The following is an 18,801-nucleotide window of genomic DNA, read 5'->3' as shown; positions in this document are numbered from 1 at the left end:
TTCTTCAAGAAAATGCTCCTTTAATATGTTTTCCCATAGGGTCATCGTTAAACTTTTGCCCAGTTTCCATGGCAATGGCAGCCATTTTGGAATTTCAAATATAGTCGGTGCTTCCACACATACCAGGCAACATTTTCATAAAGTTTCATTGGGTTTGGTCTAATAATAAAAGAATTGGCTTTTTGAAAATTTTTCACATTGTTGCGGTTTCAATGGAAACGGTGGCCATTTAAAAAAATTCCAAAGGTGTCCTGCATAACTAGAGTTCATTATGATTGGTTCACTAATCTACGAGAAAACTCTAGGACAAAAAAGGCGGAATATTAATAATAATAATAATAAAGAAACGGAGGAAAAGCAATATGTCACCCGACATTGTCGTACGGGTGACATAATGATAATAATAATAAGAAACGGGACAAAAACATAAAGTCCCCAAAACTCCGTTTTGGCGACTTAATAATAATAAGAAACGGGACAAAAACATAAAGTCCACAAAACTCAGTTTTGGCGACTTAACTAGATTTGCCATTGCAAGCAATAGCGGATGGCAGCCTTCCCACATTGCCACTAAACTGCAGCCATTTTGAAAATTAAAAACAGTCAAAGCACTTAAATGCATTACAACAAATTTGTCTGTAAATTTTCGGAAAATTTATAACATTTATTATTTTTTTTTATTTTTGCAGTTTCCATGGCAACGGCGGCCATTTTGGAAATGCTGAAGTCCAAAGTCTCATCTCCAATTGTCAGTTACAAATTTATTATAAGTTTCATTTAGTTTAGACCATTTGAAATTTTTGGATATTTTTGCTGTTTCCATGGTTACGGTATCCATTTTGAAATTTCCAACAACAGTTGCAACATTGACTTATGTCATGTTATATATTCATGATGTTTCTTTGAATTTGATCTTATATTCTTTGAGAAAATGCTGGTTTGATGTTTTTTCCCATAGGGTCAATGTTAAACTTTTCTCCAGTGTCCATGGCATTGGCAGTCATTTTGAAAATTCCAAGTACTGTTGGTAACTCAGGGCATCACTGCCAACATTTACATAAACATTCAAGAAATTGCCTCTTATAACGAAAGATTTAGAATTTGCATTTTTTTTCACATTTTTTCAGTTTCCATGGCAACGGCAACAATCTTGATGATGCCATACCCCCATTGCACAATTTTATATAGTGGTCTACATTATGGTATAACATCAATATTGTTCAAGCCAATTCTGAGAAATAGCATGGACAAAAAAGTGTGGAAGAATAAATATAATAATAAGAAAAGAAGAAACGAACAATAACAATATGTCAACCCAACTCCGTTGAGGGTGCCATAAAATAGAAACGAACAATAACAATATGTCACACCAACTCCGTTGAGGGTGCCATAATGAAACATCATGATTATATAACATGACACAAGTCAATGTTGCTGCTGTTATTAGAATTTCGAAATGGACGCCGTTACCATGGAAACAGCAAAAATGTAAAAAAAATTCAAAATGCTCCAAACTTATTGAAAGTTTTTTCAAGTTAACAGGCCAGTAACGATTGGACTTTTGGACTTGGAATTTCCAAAATGGCCGCCGTTGCCATGGAAACTTCAAAAATGAGAAAAATTGAAAAATGCTCCAAACTTCAGAAAAATTTACAGACATGCGTTGTGATGTAATTTTTGTGCATTGACTTTTTAAAATTCTCAAAATGGTTGGAGTTTAGTGGCAATGTGGGATGGTGCCATCCGCTATTGCTTGCAATGGCAAATCTAGTTATGGCACCCTCAACGGAGTTAGGGTGACATATTGTTATTCTACGTTTCTTTTTTCTTCTTATTATTATTATTTTTTTTCTTCCACACATTTTGTCCGCGCGATTTCGTGATGTCCAATAGACCTATGTTGATGAAACTCTACTATATTGAGGACCCCGTGTGAAGAGTTGCACGAAGCATGGAATGGTTAAGAATGGCGACCGTTTCCATGGAAACAGCAAAAATGTCCAAAATTTCAAAATGCTCCAAACTTAATGAAACTTTACAATAATGTTAATTGGCATGTGTAGATGCCCTCTTTGACTTTGGAATTTTCAAAACGGCTGCCGTTACCCTGGCAATGGGGGGATCGAGGGTGCCATCCGTTATTGCTCACAATTACAAATCTAGTTAAGTCGCCAAATGGAGTTTTGGAGACTATGTTTTTGTCGCGTTTCTTATTATTATTCTTATTCCTCTCTTTCTGACCCCTTAAACTGTCCTACCATCTTGGAGCTATAGAGGATGGAAACTTTATATTTATTATTGGTATGGGTCTGTATCATGGGAGTTGCAGAACCCAAAATTCATGATACCAGGGTGTCCACTTGGCATAATTAGGTGACCTCAAAGATGGGTGGGGTCAAACAAAATTTACATTTCTTAAATTTGCTGCTGTAGAGTAGATAGAATTATGATTACTTCTATTAATATTTAGAGACACATGTCAACTTCAACATGGAACATTTTTTATTTCAGTTGGGGGTCTCCTTGGCATAATTTGAGGGGGGTGAATTTTCATGGAACATTCTAGAACATCAGTGTAGAATTAATTCTAAAGACATAAAATGTTATGTGATGGTATTTTATTATGGATAGCACCATATGCAACAGCAGTTTGACTTGGGAATTTATAAAATGGCCGCCGTTACCATGGAAACTGCAAAAATGTCAAAAATTTCAAAATGCTTAAAACTTAATGAAACTTTACACAAATGTTAATTAGCATATATAGATGTGTCATTTGACTTTAGAATATCCAAAATGGCCGCCGTTACCATGGAAACTGCAAAAATGGGAAAAAAATTAAATTTCTTCAAACTTAAGAAAACTTTACACAAATGTTAACTGGCATATGTAGAAGTGGTATTTGACTCTAAAATTTCCAAAATGGCCGCCGTCACCATGGAAACTGCAAAAATGTCATTTTTTTTAAATGCTTCAAACTGAATGAAGTTTTACACAAATGTTAACTGGCATATGATGATGTGCTATTTACTTTTGGAATTTCCAAAATTGCTGCCGTTACCATGGATATCGCAGAAAAATGATTGGGGTCCGTTTTGGCGACTTTTGTGTTAGCATCCTCACACAGGATTACTAGTTTGTCATTTTTTAATTCTTCTACACATTTTGTCTACGCTATTTCTCGGAATTGGTCAGACCATTGTCGATGGAACTATACCATAATATGAACCGCCATGTGAAGCTGTGCAAAAGACATTGGAATGGTACAAAATGGTCGCCGTTACCATGAAAACTGCAAACATGTGAAAAAAAATCGAAAATTTAAATCTTTTGTTTTAAGAGCCAACCTAATGAAACTTTATGCAAATGTTGACAGTGGTGCCCTGATGTACCATCAGTACTTAGCTTCTGCAAAATGGCTGCCATTGCCATAGAAACTGGAGAAAAATGTAACATTGACCGTATGGGAAAAAACATCAAACCAGCATTTTCTAAAGGAATATAAGATCAAACTCAAAGAAACATCATGAAGATATAACATGGCATAAGTCAATGTTGCAACTGTTGTTGGAATTTTCAAAATGGACACCGTTACAATGGAAACATCGCAGTATCCAAAAATTTCAAAATGATCTAAACTAAATGAAACTTTGTACTGATAATTGAAGATAAGACTTCGTACTTCGGAATTTCGAAAATGGCCGCCGTTGCCATGGAAACTGCAAAAATAAAAAATAAATAAAAAATGTTTCAAATTTTCCGAAAATTTACAAACAGGTTTGTTGTGATGCATTTAAGTGCTATGACTATTTTCAATTTTCAAAATGGCTGCAGTTTAGTGGCAAGTTGGGAAGGGTGCCATCCGCTATTGCTTGCAATGGCAAATCTTGTCTTATTATTATTATTATATTTATTCTTCCACACTTCTTTGTCCATGCTATTTCTCAGAATTGGCTTGAACAGTATTGATGGAACTATATTATAATGTAGACCACTATATAAAATTGTGCAATCGGGGTATGGCATTTTTTAAATGGTCACTTTTACCATGGAAACAGAACAAATGTAAAAAATAAAATTTTAGTTTTTGGTGAACATTTTGAGTATGCCTGAACTTAAAATCATCAAATTTATAAATATTGTTGGCGTCCACTATATACAGGTTTTAAACGATTTTGAGAATATTTGGAACTACTATACTGCCATGGAAACTAAATATGTTTAGCATTAAACCCTTTAGGAAAACTGAAAAGAAGCATTTACATGCATACTATGGCAGGTCAAACTCGCTGGTTCTGTAATGGTTATGTTCCTGTTATGTGCCAATGTTGCTAGTATCATTGGAATTTTGGAAATGGTAACCGTTACCATAGAAACAGCAAAAATTTCTAAAACTCTAAAATGCTTCAAAATTTATGAAACTTTACAAAAATGTTATTACAACTCTGTAGATTCGCTCTAAGAAATGGCTGCCGCTCACCTGGCAATGGGGGAAGGGTGCCATCCGTTATTGCTAGCAATTACAAATCTACTTATCATTATTATTATTCCACCTTCTTTTGTCCGGGAGTTTTCTCAGAGCCAAAGGAATCAATCTTAATAATTGTTCACTAAAACAAGGATCACTGACTTTAGAGTTGCAGTGCAACTTTGGAACTAAAAAAAAGGCTGTCGTTACCATGGAAACAGCAAAAGTGTGAAAAAAAATCAAAATTGCAAATCCATTAAATCTTTCATTCTAAGACTCAACTGAATGAAAGTTTATGGGAATGTTGCCTAGCATGCCAAGATGTGTTGACCATATTTAGAAATTCCAAAATGGCAGCCATTACCATGGAAACTGGAGAAACATTTACCATTAGACCCTATGGGAAATTCTTAAAGTAGCATTTACTCACTTAAAATGGTTGGTCAAATTCCATGATTCTTTCATGGTATATTCCAAGTCATCTGCAATTGTGGCGTCTGTCTTTAAAATTTTGGAATTGGTCACTGTTACCATGGAAACTGCACAAATACAAAAATGTCCAGAAATTTCAAAATGCTCCAAACTTGATAAAACTTTGCAGAAATGTTAACTGGAATGTGCAGAGTTGCTATATCTCTTTGGAATTTTCAAAATGGCTGCAGTTTAGTGGCAAGTTGGGAAGGGTGCCATCCGCTATTGCTTGCAATGGCAAATCTTGTCTTATTATTATTATTATATTTATTCTGCCACACTTCTTTGTCCATGCTATTTCTCAGAATTGGCTTGAACAGTATTGATGGAACTATATTATAATGTAGACCACTATATAAAATTGTGCAATCGGGGTATGGCATTTTTTAAATGGTCACTTTTACCATGGAAACAGAACAAATGTAAAAAATAAAATTTTAGTTTTTGGTGAACATTTTGAGTATGCCTGAACTTAAAATCATCAAATTTATAAATATTGTTGGCGTCCACTATATACAGGTTTTAAACGATTTTGAGAATATTTGGAACTACTATACTGCCATGGAAACTAAATATGTTTTGCATTAAACCCTTTAGGAAAACTGAAAAGAAGCATTTACATGCATACTATGGCAGGTCAAACTCGCTGGTTCTGTAATGGTTATGTTCCTGTTATGTGCCAATGTTGCTAGTATCATTGGAATTTTGGAAATGGTAACCGTTACCATAGAAACAGCAAAAATTTCTAAAACTCTAAAATGCTTCAAAATTTATGAAACTTTACAAAAATGTTATTACAACTCTGTAGATTCGCTCTAAGAAATGGCTGCCGCTCACCTGGCAATGGGGGAAGGGTGCCATCCGTTATTGCTAGCAATTACAAATCTACTTATCATTATTATTATTCCACCTTCTTTTGTCCGGGAGTTTTCTAAGAGCCAAAGGAATCAATCTTAATAATTGTTCACTAAAACAAGGATCACTGACTTTAGAGTTGCAGTGCAGCTTTGGAACTAAAAAAAAGGCTGTCGTTACCATGGAAACAGCAAAAGTGTGAAAAAAAATCAAAATTGCAAATCCATTGAATCTTTCATTCTAAGACTCAACTGAATGAAAGTTTATGGGAATGTTGCCTAGCATGCCAAGATGTGTTGACCATATTTAGAAATTCCAAAATGGCAGCCATTACCATGGAAACTGGAGAAACATTTACCATTAGACCCTATGGGAAATTCTTAAAGTAGCATTTACTCACTTAAAATGGTTGGTCAAATTCCATGATTCTTTCATGGAATATTCCAAGTCATCTGCAATTGTGGCGTCTGTCTTTAAAATTTTGGAATTGGTCACTGTTACCATGGAAACTGCACAAATACAAAAATGTCCAAAAATTTCAAAATGCTCCAAACTTGATAAAACTTTGCAGAAATGTTAACTGGGATGTGCAGAGTTGCTATATCTCTTTGGAATTTTCAAAATGGCCGCCGTTGCCATGGACACAGCAAAAATGGGAAAAGTTTCAAAACGCTCCAAATTTTCTGAAAATTTACAGAAAGATGTATTGCCATACATATATGTGCATTCAATATTTAAAACTCTTGAAAAGGCTACCACTTAGTGGCAATGGGGGAAGGGGTGACATCCGCTTTTGCTTGCAATGACAAATCTAGTTATGTCACCCTGACTGAGGTCGGGTGACATATTGTTATTGTTCGATTCTTTTTTTTTTACTATTCTTATTCCACACTTTTTGTCCAGCTTAGTTCTCGGAATTGAATGGACCAATTATGATGGAACTATACCACAATGTTTACCACCATGTATAGTTGTGCATCTGGCTTTGGAATATAAAAAAATGGCTACCATTGCCATGCAAACAGCAAAAATGTGAAAAACAGATATGTGTTCCAATTTATATGAAACTTCTATGATATTAAGAGACTCGTACACACTTCAACATGGAACATTTTTATTTCAACTGGGGGGTCTCCTTGGCATAATTTGAGGGGGGGGGGGGGGTGAATTTTTCATGGAACATTCCAGAACATTAGTGTTAAAATAGGTTTACAGACATTAAGAGCCAATCTGCCAGAAAACCATGCAAAACCGTCCGAATGTCACTTTTTCCAAATGAGTTCATATTTGGCATATTCGTGCACCTTAGTAATGTAAATAACCACACAATTTTTTTTGGGAAAATATTGAACCGATCTGGATATTTTTTGAGCGCCATGTTTTAACAGTTGAAATTGCTCAAAAACAGCAAAAATAAGCCTTTTTTGGCATATTTCGCTGGTTTAAATAAAAAAAAAATATGGTAACATTTATAATTTTTTGGTAGTTGTTCCTAGTAATACATCACTTTAAGTGTAAGAATGCATAGAATTAACAATGCTGTCTATTAAGTGTATGTACAATCTAACTGTTTCAATATGTCTTATTTAGGTACATGTCCAAAATGGCTGATTTTGGTCATCTTTCAGAGCCAAAATACTCCAAGAACTGCTTATTATTGTAAAACAACATATCTACTTGCAAAGTATAACTATATATACCCAATAAAAAAAAATGTCAAGCTCGGCAAATAATGTTGGTGTCTGGTATATGCCACAACAAAATGGGGTAACCTGCATATTCAAATTTTCTCAATTTTGGCGTCTAATTTGTAACTACTGACATATGATAGGATCTGGACTTATAAATAAGTATAACAACAAATGGAAAAGAATAATTAATGTTTCATTTAATACATTAAGAAAATAATCATACATAAATACAAATTATTCATTATAAATCTAGAGGCTCCCAGGAGCCGAAATAGATCGTATTGACAAATTGTGCACCTAAAACGATAAAAAACACATATTTCAAACGCGAAATTTAAATTAGAAGTTAAACAATTCAGAATAAGTTCAACAAAAGTTTCTTCTAAACACTTTTGCAATGTATTCTTATAATATATTGATATAGTTGTCGGATAGTAGCAGAAAACTGTGAAAATTTGTAAGTTTACACATTTCAGGGACAATAGCTCATAGATGTTATGTCCAATTTTTCAGAAAAAATTTGGGTATTTAGATCTTGTCATGTTGATAGTTTTTATAAATATATATATATATATATATATATATATATATTGAAAAGTTTTTAAATTTTGTATACATATATATACATGATATATGTATGACACTTCTTCTAAAGTTATTAGGATGATGGTTTAAAAGTGAAAACTGTAAACAGATGATTTTAACAGACACTTAGTGATGGAAATTTTTTTATGACCCTTTGAGCCTAGTATGCTAACAAGGCAAGATTTGCCAGGTACCTATATCTATGTTGCGGCAATGTGGTCAATACAAACATGAAAATCATAAATGCTCCTAAAAAAATCCCATAACTAGACGAAAAACAAATTACTTAGTCTATATATACCAGTGCAAAATTTATAAAGAATTTTGAATGAAATTGGATAGCTGTTAAGATTACTGTACCTATAATGCTCTACATCACATCCTGGGAGATAACAGATTTAAAATAAGTCATATGAATCTTCAAATTTCAATAAAGTTGAATGTGTTTTTTTATACTTGAACGGCTATAGGTTTTACTATAAAACAAGTGTACATTAACTTTCTTGTAAAAGAAAAACCATAACATTAAAATCTCCATAAATGATGAACTGTTATTTTTTGAGACATCATCCCATGGAAGATTTAACTGATGTTTTAAAGTTGGAAAGTTTCTGTTGCTTGTTTGGTTGGTTGAAATTGTTTCTGTTAGAAGCATTATAAGTTTCCCAATCTGATGATGACTGCTGGGAAAGTTCAGTTGTTGTTGACACTGACAGAAAGGTTAGCTGCGAGTCTAGATCTGAAAACCACAAAACATACATACATAAATCAGGCTGTTAGTTTTCATATTTTTTCATTTTCTTATTTTGGGGCCTTTTATGGCTGAATATATATGCAGTATAGGTCTTGCTCATTGTTGAAGGCCATATGGCATATGAAGACCTATAGCTTTACTTCTATGTCATTTGTTCTCATAGGCAATCATACCACTTTTTTTTTTAATTTCATATATACCACTGACAGAAATTAAAATTGACAACTTTTACTGTAAGTGGATGCAGTTACAAAATTCTCCCAACTAAAGCCAAATCATTTTTTCAGAATAGTTATTATCCACTCCTTTTAAGCATGTCCAAATAGCCCTTAACATCTTTACAACAATAATAAAGTGCTCCCTGCTGGGCGCAACTTGATACGACCGCAGAGGTCGAACCCTGAACAGTTGGGGCAAGTATGGACACAACATTCAAGCTTGATACAGCACTGAATTTGGATTGTGATTAAATATTTGTCACAGCATATGTTTCTGACACAGAATGAATGTGGTCTAAGAACTTAAATTTTTTTAATTTACCTATTCAAACCATATCATTATTATTTGCTTTTATATATAAATCAGAAATAACCAATTTAAAATGGAAAATTTTAAAGAAAAAAAAAGGAAAAAAAGGAAAAAAAAATCCCTCCCCCAAATTTTTTGAACCCCCTTATGATTTATCACCCCCAAACTCAATCCAAGCCTTCCCTTTGTGGTATGGTACCTTGCAGTACAATTTCAGAGAGATCCATACACTTGAACACAAGTTATTGTCTGGAAACTAGAAAAATGCTTGTTTTTATGCCCCTTTTTGGCCCCAAATTCCTAAACGTTTAAGGCAATTACCCCCAAACTCAAACCCAGCTTTCCCTTTGTGATATGGAACCTTGTAGTACAATTTGATAAAGATCCATACACTTACACACAAGATATTGTCCTGAAACTAGAAAAATGCTTGCTTTTTGCCCCTTTTTGGCCCCCAATTCCTAAAATTTTGAGGTAATTACCCCCAAAATCAATCCCAGCCTTCCCTCTGTGGTATGGTACCTTGCAGTACAATTTCAGAGATATATAAATCAGAAATAACCAATTTACAATCGAGAATTTTAAAGAAAAAAAAGGAAAAAAAATCCCTCCCCCAAATTTTTTGAACCCCCTTATGATTTATCACCCCCAAACTCAATCCCAGCCTTTCCTTTGTGGTATGGTACCTTGCAGTACAATTTTAGAGAGATCCATACACTTGAACACAAGTTATTGTCTGGAAACTAGAAAAATGCTTGTTTTTAGGCCCCTTTTTGGCCCCAAATTCCTAAACGTTTAGGGCAATTACCCCCAAACTCAAAACCAGTTTTCCCTTTGTAATATGGAACCTTGTAGTACAATTTCATAAAGATCCATACACTTACACACAAGTTATTGTCCTGAAACTAGAAAAATGCTTGTTTTTTGCCCCTTTTTTGGCCCCCAATTCCTAAAATTTTGAGGCAATGACGCCCAAAATCAATCACAGCCTTCCCTTTGTGGTATGGTACCTTGCAGTACAATTTCAGAGAGATCCATACACTTGAACACAAGTTATTGTCTTGAAACTAAAAAAATGCTTTTTTTTGGCCCTTTTTTGGCCCCTTATTACTAAACGTTTTGGGCAATTACCCCCAAACTCAATTTCAGCTTTCCCTTTGTGATATGGAACCTTGTAGTACAATTTCAGAAAGATCCATACACTTAAACAAGTTATTGTCATGAAACAAGAAAAATGCTTGTTTTTTGCCCCTTTTTTGGCCCATAATTCCTAAAATTTTGAGGCAATTACCCCCAAAATCAATCCCAGCATTCCCTTTGTGATATGGAACCTTGTGGTACAATGTCAGAGAGATCCATACACTAACACATAAGTTATGTCTGGAAGTTACAAAAATGCTTATTTGTGGTCCCTTTTTGCCCCCAAATTCCTTCACTGTTGGAACCATAACCCCCAAAATCAATCCTAACCTTCCTTTTGTGGTATTGAACCTTATGGTAAAATTTCATAGAGATCTATTCACTTAAACCAAAGTAAGAGTGCGAAAACAACTGTGTCTTCGGACGACGACGCCGCCGGACGACGACGACGCCAACGTCATACCAATATACGACCGCAAAATGTTTTTGCGGTCGTATAAAAATTGCCTCCATTTGGTTTGGCATGTCAAATTACCTTTCAATATAATTTTACATTGAAAACAGACAATGGTGATAATTTGACCGCTTTTAGTGACAATCTTTGAAATAGTGGCCAACTTTATATCTGTTCTCTGTGTCAAAGTACAGCTAAATATCAATATTCTTTAAAATCAAACTCAACAAAATTGAAAATTTTACCCTTTATTTGCTGTGTCCATCTTTAAAAAAAAATTTCATTGTTTTGTTGGCATGTCAAAAGTGCTATAATTCCTTAATGTCAATTTTCATATAAGGCCATCTTGAAAATGTTTGCCATTTTGGAAGAAAAAACAACCTTACTTTGTTTAGCAAGTCAAACTACCACGATTATCCCTAATTAACAATTTTCAATAAATTAACCAGTGTTGAAATTTGTGCCATCCTTGGTGGCCATCTTGAAAATGTTTGACATCAGATAATCATCCACATATTGTGCTTTTCTTTTCACTAAAGTTTCATTCAAAAAGATAACACCAGTTATCTTAGAAAAGGACAAATTTTGTGGAAGATGAAGAAAAATGCAAGTTTGGACAGAACATTCAAGCGATAACAGCTCTAAATTTGTAATGGCATTACATATTTGACAAAGAATAGGTTTCTAACACAGAATAAATGTGGTATAAAGATAAAGTTTAATAAATTTATCATATCAGAGAACCCCAAGATCAAATTAAGATTTAAAATTTAGTTTAATTTTGGACCTTTTGGACCTCAATGTAAACCAATTTCATAATAGGGCCCAAAAACTAAATACAGGTTAGATTCAGGCTGAATCAGCATCTTTAAAATTATTGTTGAAATCAAACACAGTTAAATTATGGACCCCATTTGAACCAACTTGAAAACTGGGACCAAAATCATAAATCTAAGTACATATTTATATTCAGGATATTTAATTATTTCTATTTATCATTCAAAGAACCCTAATTCATTGTAATTAGAGTTCAAGTTTTGTTAAAATTAAACTAAGTTAAAATTTGGACCCTTAGGACTTTAAAATGTGGACAAATTTGAAAACCGGACCAAAATTAAAAATCTAAATATAAAACATTTGCATTTTGTATATCAAAAGAACCTCAAGAATTCAAGTTGTGTAGAAATAAGAAAAAAAATTTTGGACCATTTTGAAATCAATGTGAACCAATTTAAAATGGGGCCAAATTGCAACATCTTAAATTATTTAAATACATTGTTAGATTTAGCATATTAGGAACCCAAATAATGTATTTATTTTAATTTGTTCTTGTCCTAAACATGCATGAACTATTTGCCATAGGACATAAGCATTACCAACAACCAATCAATTAATCGAACAGGTGAAATATCTTCAAAAGTACCAATATAAATCTCCCCCTTTTATATTTGAAAAAGTAAAATCACAAAAATACTGAACTCCGAGGAAAATTCAAAAAGGAAAGTCCCCAATCAATTGGCAAAATCAAAAGTTCAAACACATCAAACGAATGGATAACAACTGTCATATTCCTGACTTGGCACAGGCATTTTCTTATATAGAAAATGGTGGATTGAACCTGGTTTTATAGCTAGATAATAAACCTCTCACTTGCGTGAGCAAAACAAACAGACACAATAGGTAAAATTGTCAAAAATAGGGGTACAGCAGTCAACATTGTGTTATTATCTTAATCACTATAAAAACAAACAAATGTAACGAAGAAGCACAAAAAGGCATACATCAAATTTAACATCCTCATTTTGCTTATATTATATAAATTTATATATCTATGTAAAATCCACCCATAAAGGATGGAGGTTTTAAGTACTGGCGTAAAATCGCGCATTTGAAATTCGCACAGGTAGACATAAAATAATTTTGTCGTTCAAAGTATGACGGGATACATAAATACAGAGTCACGTAAAATAGATATCACAAAAAACAGACTTAACAGTAAAAGTAATACGTATTAATAAATAAAATAATTGAAATGGAATGTATGAACAGTTCATTAGTCATTGTTAGTTATTGAATGGAAACTATGGGAGCCGCCCAATATAGTACTACAAATTAAAATTAGCAAAGTGATTTTTCAATGGGAAAACCAAGTTAACAAAGACCTGTTTAATAAAACTGATGTACGAATGTATAACATGTAATTGTATAATTATGTTATTATATAAGTGATTACATATACTTTGTATGATTACCATGTTATACAAACAGTTAAATTAATATATAAGTTTAATAATAATAACTTACCAATATCTTCTTCTATACATGTATTTAGTTTGACCTGGCTATTGTCACTTTTACAAAAATTCATCTTAATTGAGCATTGCTTGCATATATATAGCCCTACAAATAAAGAGTGTTAAACAATAAAATAATTCTTCAATTTTGTTTTACATGAAATAAAATATATCAGACAGGAAATGTAGGGTAGTGTAGCATCACTGTGCATGTAGTTTAAATGTATGTTTTTTCTTTTAAAAAGGGCTCTATAAGTAATCTACATACATGTACATGTAGGGTCCTAAAATTGAACTTTACAAAAGTTTGCAATGCTTTTGATTTTTTTAGTCTCCATGGCCTATTAGTTCATTAAAAAATATTATTCTCTGGATAAAGTTGTCTAGTGTTACATGTACAGTTTGTTGTATGTAAAACATGTATTTGTAGGAGGCTTTTCCACGAGATAAAAGTTTTTTTTAGTAGACAAAGAGCTGCACAACTTCCAGTAAGAACTGAAAATATAACTTAGGGGAAGAGAATAAAAACCTGACCTGCTAAACGTTGAATATGTTGAAATAGATTTTGATTATTATCATGATTCTGGTCTATAAATTGATTTTTTAAAGCAGAAAATAAATATACATGTAAATTGTACCCTGGTTAATAGCTTGAAAATTAAAATTCTGTCCTAAGCTGACAAGGACATAAATATTTTGACCATTCTAACCCTCCCCCTTGCTTTTTTAATCAAATGGTCCCAAGACAGAACAATGTATATACGGATATATATTATTTGCTTGCACTTTGCCATAGGAAACAAATAAGATGTCTTAGAAACAGGTCAGGTGTAAAAGAATATTCACATGCCCCTTCAACACCCACCCCCCCTTTTTTTAATCTAGCTAATGTATCAATTGTTGGTCCCCTAATTTCAGATTGACTATATGGAACAAATGAAAATTGATTGTAAGATTTGTACCTGTTCCTACTGGAATAACTCGTCCTGTATACAGCCTGTTCTGAAAGGGTGAAGATCCTTGGTCAGCTTTGGCTTTGCTGGAAGAGGGTTGGACGAGATGTTGACATCTTGCTTGACTATCAAATGAATTCCATAAAAGTCCCTGTACTTCGAGCATATTCAAAGACAAGATGATGTAACAACCATGGGAAAATAAACCACTCCTTGTCCTATTTAAAAAAAGGAGTCCTGTTGGAAATTCTACACCATAGTTTTCAGTATTATTCAGACTTCCTAAATGTAGATGAATAGTAGTCTGTATCTGTACGAATATGTTTGGTTACCAATGCTGGTTTCAATACCACGGTAGAGAGAGTGTCGTTGATTTATTGATGGTGCGCCAGAGCAGTTTTGACACTCTCAACCTCAATTTTGGTGCGAACAAGGTGGTTCCAATCGCTCACTTTTTTTTTTACGAAGAATGATTTAGAATACTTTTGTTTTGCTCGTTGAAATCTAAAAACACTTTTTGCTGTTCATGGACTTATTTTTCCAATCAATATTTATCATGTTTATTCATTACAATTATTGTCATGTCAGATTGTCAAATTTCTTGGCAGTAATTATTTTTTTTGGAAATGCTATTTTGGTCCTTAGTGCATTCAGATATCTTAAATAGTTTGTAATATGTAGATGTATAAGGCTGGGATAGCCCACATGCTCATCCTAGATAATTAACGTCACAAACTTCACTGTAACAATTGTCTGCCAAACCATCACTGGGAGCTGACATGTTTGAGATCTTACCCAAGGGAGATAAGTCAATGGAAGAGCATAAAAGATGGACTCCCTGGTTTCAGACAATTTATTGGTTTTTGGACTTGCAGTACAAATACGTCTTATTTCATTTTTCAGACAAATTGATTTTACTTGTTCGAATGATTTTATGAGCCATTTTAGTACCAATTGTGTTAAGAATTTAATTAAAATCAAAATCAAAATGTGTCAATTTGGGACTAAAATCACCATTCTTCCAAGGCATAGATTAACATATAATATTCATTTGCCAAGCTTAATATTTTGTTTTGATATAAAACATACCCCATAGTTGAAACCGATAAAAGTTGCAAACAAATCCGAAATGGGTCTTGCAAGATAGAAGCGAATGAAAACCACGTAAATTCATGTATGAAAAACCCCGCCTTTGTGTCCCTGCTCCTGGCAATGTGCCAAATCGTTTAAATTTTCATTTGTATTGATCATAACATAGTAAAATGGATGTTTCAGCTGACATTACTATAAAAACTCAACTACCCCATTTAATATGCTTCTGGGTCATTCTTAAAAGGCATAAAAAAGTTGGATTCTTCCTTGGTTTCATTATGAATTTACAGAATTATGCAAATGAGGCTGTTACTAAAAATAGATACGATTCTGGGAAAAATTAAGTGGTCAAATCTTTTATTTTATGTCAAGGATTAAGATGATGTATAAAAATTTTTCAAGTTGTGATTGTCGATTTGGACGATTTTCTGAATATTGCATGGTTTTCTGGCGGATTGGCTCTTAAATGTAAAATGATGGTATATTATTATGGGGAAAACAATATGCAGCAGTAGTTTGACTTTGGAATTTTTAAAATGGCGGCCGGTACCATGGAAACAGCAAAAATACAAAAAATATCAAAATGCTCCAAATTCATTGGAATTTAAAACAGATAGATCTATTGTCATGCATAAATCTGCATTCACTGATAAAAAAATTTCGAAATGGCTGCTGTTTAGTGGCATTTGGCAGAACAGGGTGACACCCGCTAGTGCTTGCAATGGCAATTCTAATTATTATTATTATTATTCTTCCACCAAATTTTGACCGGGAGTTTTGTCAGAGCCACAGGAACTAATCTTAATGGTTGTTCACTATATCAAGGAACCCTGACTTTCGGGTTGCAGTGCAACTTTGGAACTAAAAATTGGCTGCCATCACCATGGAAACTGAAATAAGGTGAAAACATTAAATGTTTGGGTTTGGTGAATTATTTGGGTGTTCTTAAACTTAATATCATTAAATTTTGATACAATGTAGTTGTCTACTATATGCAGGTTTTTGATGATTTTGACAATGATTGGTACTACTAAGTTGCTATGGAAACTGCAGCAAAAAATTCAAAAATTTCAAAAATGCTTCAAAACTTTCTAAAAAATTTACAAACAGATATGTTGTAATGTATTTATGTGTAAATACTGTTTCAAATTTTCAAAATGGCTGCAGTTTAGTGGCAATGTGGGAAGGATGCCATCCGCTATTGCTTACAATAGCAAATCTAGTTTTTATTATTCTTCTTCCACACATTTTGTCCTTCGTGTTTCTCGGAATTTGATGGACCAATGTTGTTGGAACTTGACTATAATGAAAACCCCTATGTAAGTTGTACACCTTGGTATGGATTGGTTCAAGATGGCTGCCGTTTCCATGGAAACAGCAAATATGCGAAAAAAATCAAAGTGTCCCAAATGGAAAGGAACTTTCCATGGAAACAGCAAATATGCGAAAAAAATCAAAGTGTCCCAAATGGAAAGGAACTTCACAGAAATGGTAACTGGCATGTGCTGATTTCCAGATTGACTTTGGAATTTTCAAAATGGCCGCCGTTACCATGGAAACTGCAAAAATGTCAAACATTTCAAAATGCTCCAAACTTATTGAAACTTTACAAAAATGTTAATCAGCATGTGTAGATGCACTCTTTGACTTTGGAATTTTCAAAATGGCTGCCGTTACCCTGACAATGGGGGAAGGGTGCCATCCGTTATTGCTAGCAATTTCAAATCTAGTGTTTATTATTTTTGTCCAGACTATTTCTCGGAATCGTATGGACCAATCGTAATGGAACTAAACAATAATAGTCCCCACCATTGGCAGAAGTGCAGTCGAGATTGGCACCTCCAAGATGGCCGTTGTTACCATGGAGACAGAAAAAGAGAGAAAAAATAAAATTTTAGTTTTTGGTGAATAATTTGAGTACGCCTTGACATTTAATCATCATTTTTTATGCAATGTAGTTGTCCTCTATATACCTGTTTTGGATGATTTTGAGATTCCTCGGAACTACGATGTCGCCATGGAAACTGATGAAAAATATAAAAAATTTCAAAGTTCTTTAAAATTTATGAAACTTTACAGCAATGTTGACTGTAGATGTGACATTTAACTTTGGAATTTCCAAAATGGCTGCCGTTACCATGGAAACAATGCGAAAAATGTCAAAATGCTCAAAACTTAATGAAACTTTACAGTTATGTTAAACATCATATGTAGATTTGTCATTTGAATTTTGATTTTTCGAAATGGCCGCCGTTGCCATGGAAACAGCACAATTGTTATGAATATAACTGCTTTCACTATTTGAAAAGGTCGAAATTGCTGCTGTTTAGGGGCAATTGGCGGACCAGGGTGACATCTGCTATTGCTTGCAATGGCAATTCTAATTATTATTTGTTATTATTCATTAAATCATGAAAACTTTCAAAATGTAGTTTTAGATATGCAAAATCAGATTCTATGTATAAAAAAGACTTATTTTTCTGAAATTCAGTCCTTGTGTGGTTGAAACATGCATAAGTTCTCCACCAACCCCTTTGTTTTCCAAAATCATTCTAATACACTTTTGATAAAGGTCTTTTAATTAGATAAAAAGAGAAAGTATGAGTAACAAATAATGTACGTGCAAACTTGCACCAGTGAATAAGTGTATACAACATGTTATTTAACTTAATATTGACGTTGGTTTTTTAAAGAAAAAAGGGGGGTATTCAATAATTTTTTTTTTTATTTTGGATCCAATCCATTATTGATTTATTTGAATATTAAAGCTATTTAAAACAGTTTTGTATATTTTATTGCTTAGTTTACACAAAAGTTCAAACTTAAAACTCTGAAAATATGATAGAGCCAAATTCAGAAAAAAATATGTCCAATATTTCATAAAAAAATCACTATTTTTAAATTGCTACTAGATGAAAATAAATTTGAACCCGAGTAAAATATTTAAGTTAATTTTAATATAGGTGATAAATGTTCAGTAATAAACAATTTCATAAAATGTAAAGCGTCTGTATTTAATTTTTGCATTTTTAAAATGTGTTTTTTTTTGTTGTTTTTTTTTTAGGTAATGGGTTATCTCCCTTGACCAAAATATTTAAAAAAAAAAACTTAAGATATTTAAAGGAATGGAAAAGTCAAATTAACTATATAATAACTTGTTTAAACTATGAAAAAAATCAGATGTAGTGCAATAGGCAGACAAATATTTGATGAAAACATTGTCATTTGTGAAGCAAAATTGCGCCAACATTAGGTTGAAAACATTTAACCCCCTAAAAGACCCCTTAAATTAAAAAAAAATATACATTTCATATTTTCAATATATATGCAATGCATACATTACATTTCATGAAATTCTGGGAACCCACTGGAATTGAAATCTGCCTGGCTCTATCATAGAATGGCAGTTAATAAAACATTGTTTCAATCTAGGAAAATATCTTCCGAAATGGTATTTTGCTCTTTCTTTTATTTTGTAGCGACAGATAAATGTATACTATATATTTATAAAGATTA

The 18,801-nt window shown here is 33.0% G+C and overlaps 1 long non-coding RNA gene across 1 annotated transcript; it reads right to left on the bottom strand.

Annotated features, from left to right (window-relative positions):
• Positions 1-8,123: 8,123 nt before the first annotated feature.
• LOC127723665 (uncharacterized) lies at positions 8,124-14,319 on the bottom strand. The gene is made up of 3 exons (XR_007992189.1): positions 14,203-14,319; positions 13,251-13,346; positions 8,124-8,809 (listed from the first exon to the last, which is right to left on the bottom strand). It is a non-coding gene; the product is annotated as an uncharacterized LOC127723665 (long non-coding RNA).
• Between the last annotated feature and the right edge of the window lie 4,482 nt (positions 14,320-18,801).

Source organism: Mytilus californianus, unplaced genomic scaffold, assembly GCF_021869535.1.
Source record: "Mytilus californianus isolate M0D057914Y unplaced genomic scaffold, xbMytCali1.0.p SCAF_13, whole genome shotgun sequence".
In the NCBI taxonomy this organism is placed as follows: Eukaryota; Metazoa; Mollusca; class Bivalvia; order Mytilida; family Mytilidae; genus Mytilus; species Mytilus californianus.
Note: the sequence above shows the minus strand (reverse complement) of the source record. Positions and strands in the feature narration are given on the sequence as shown.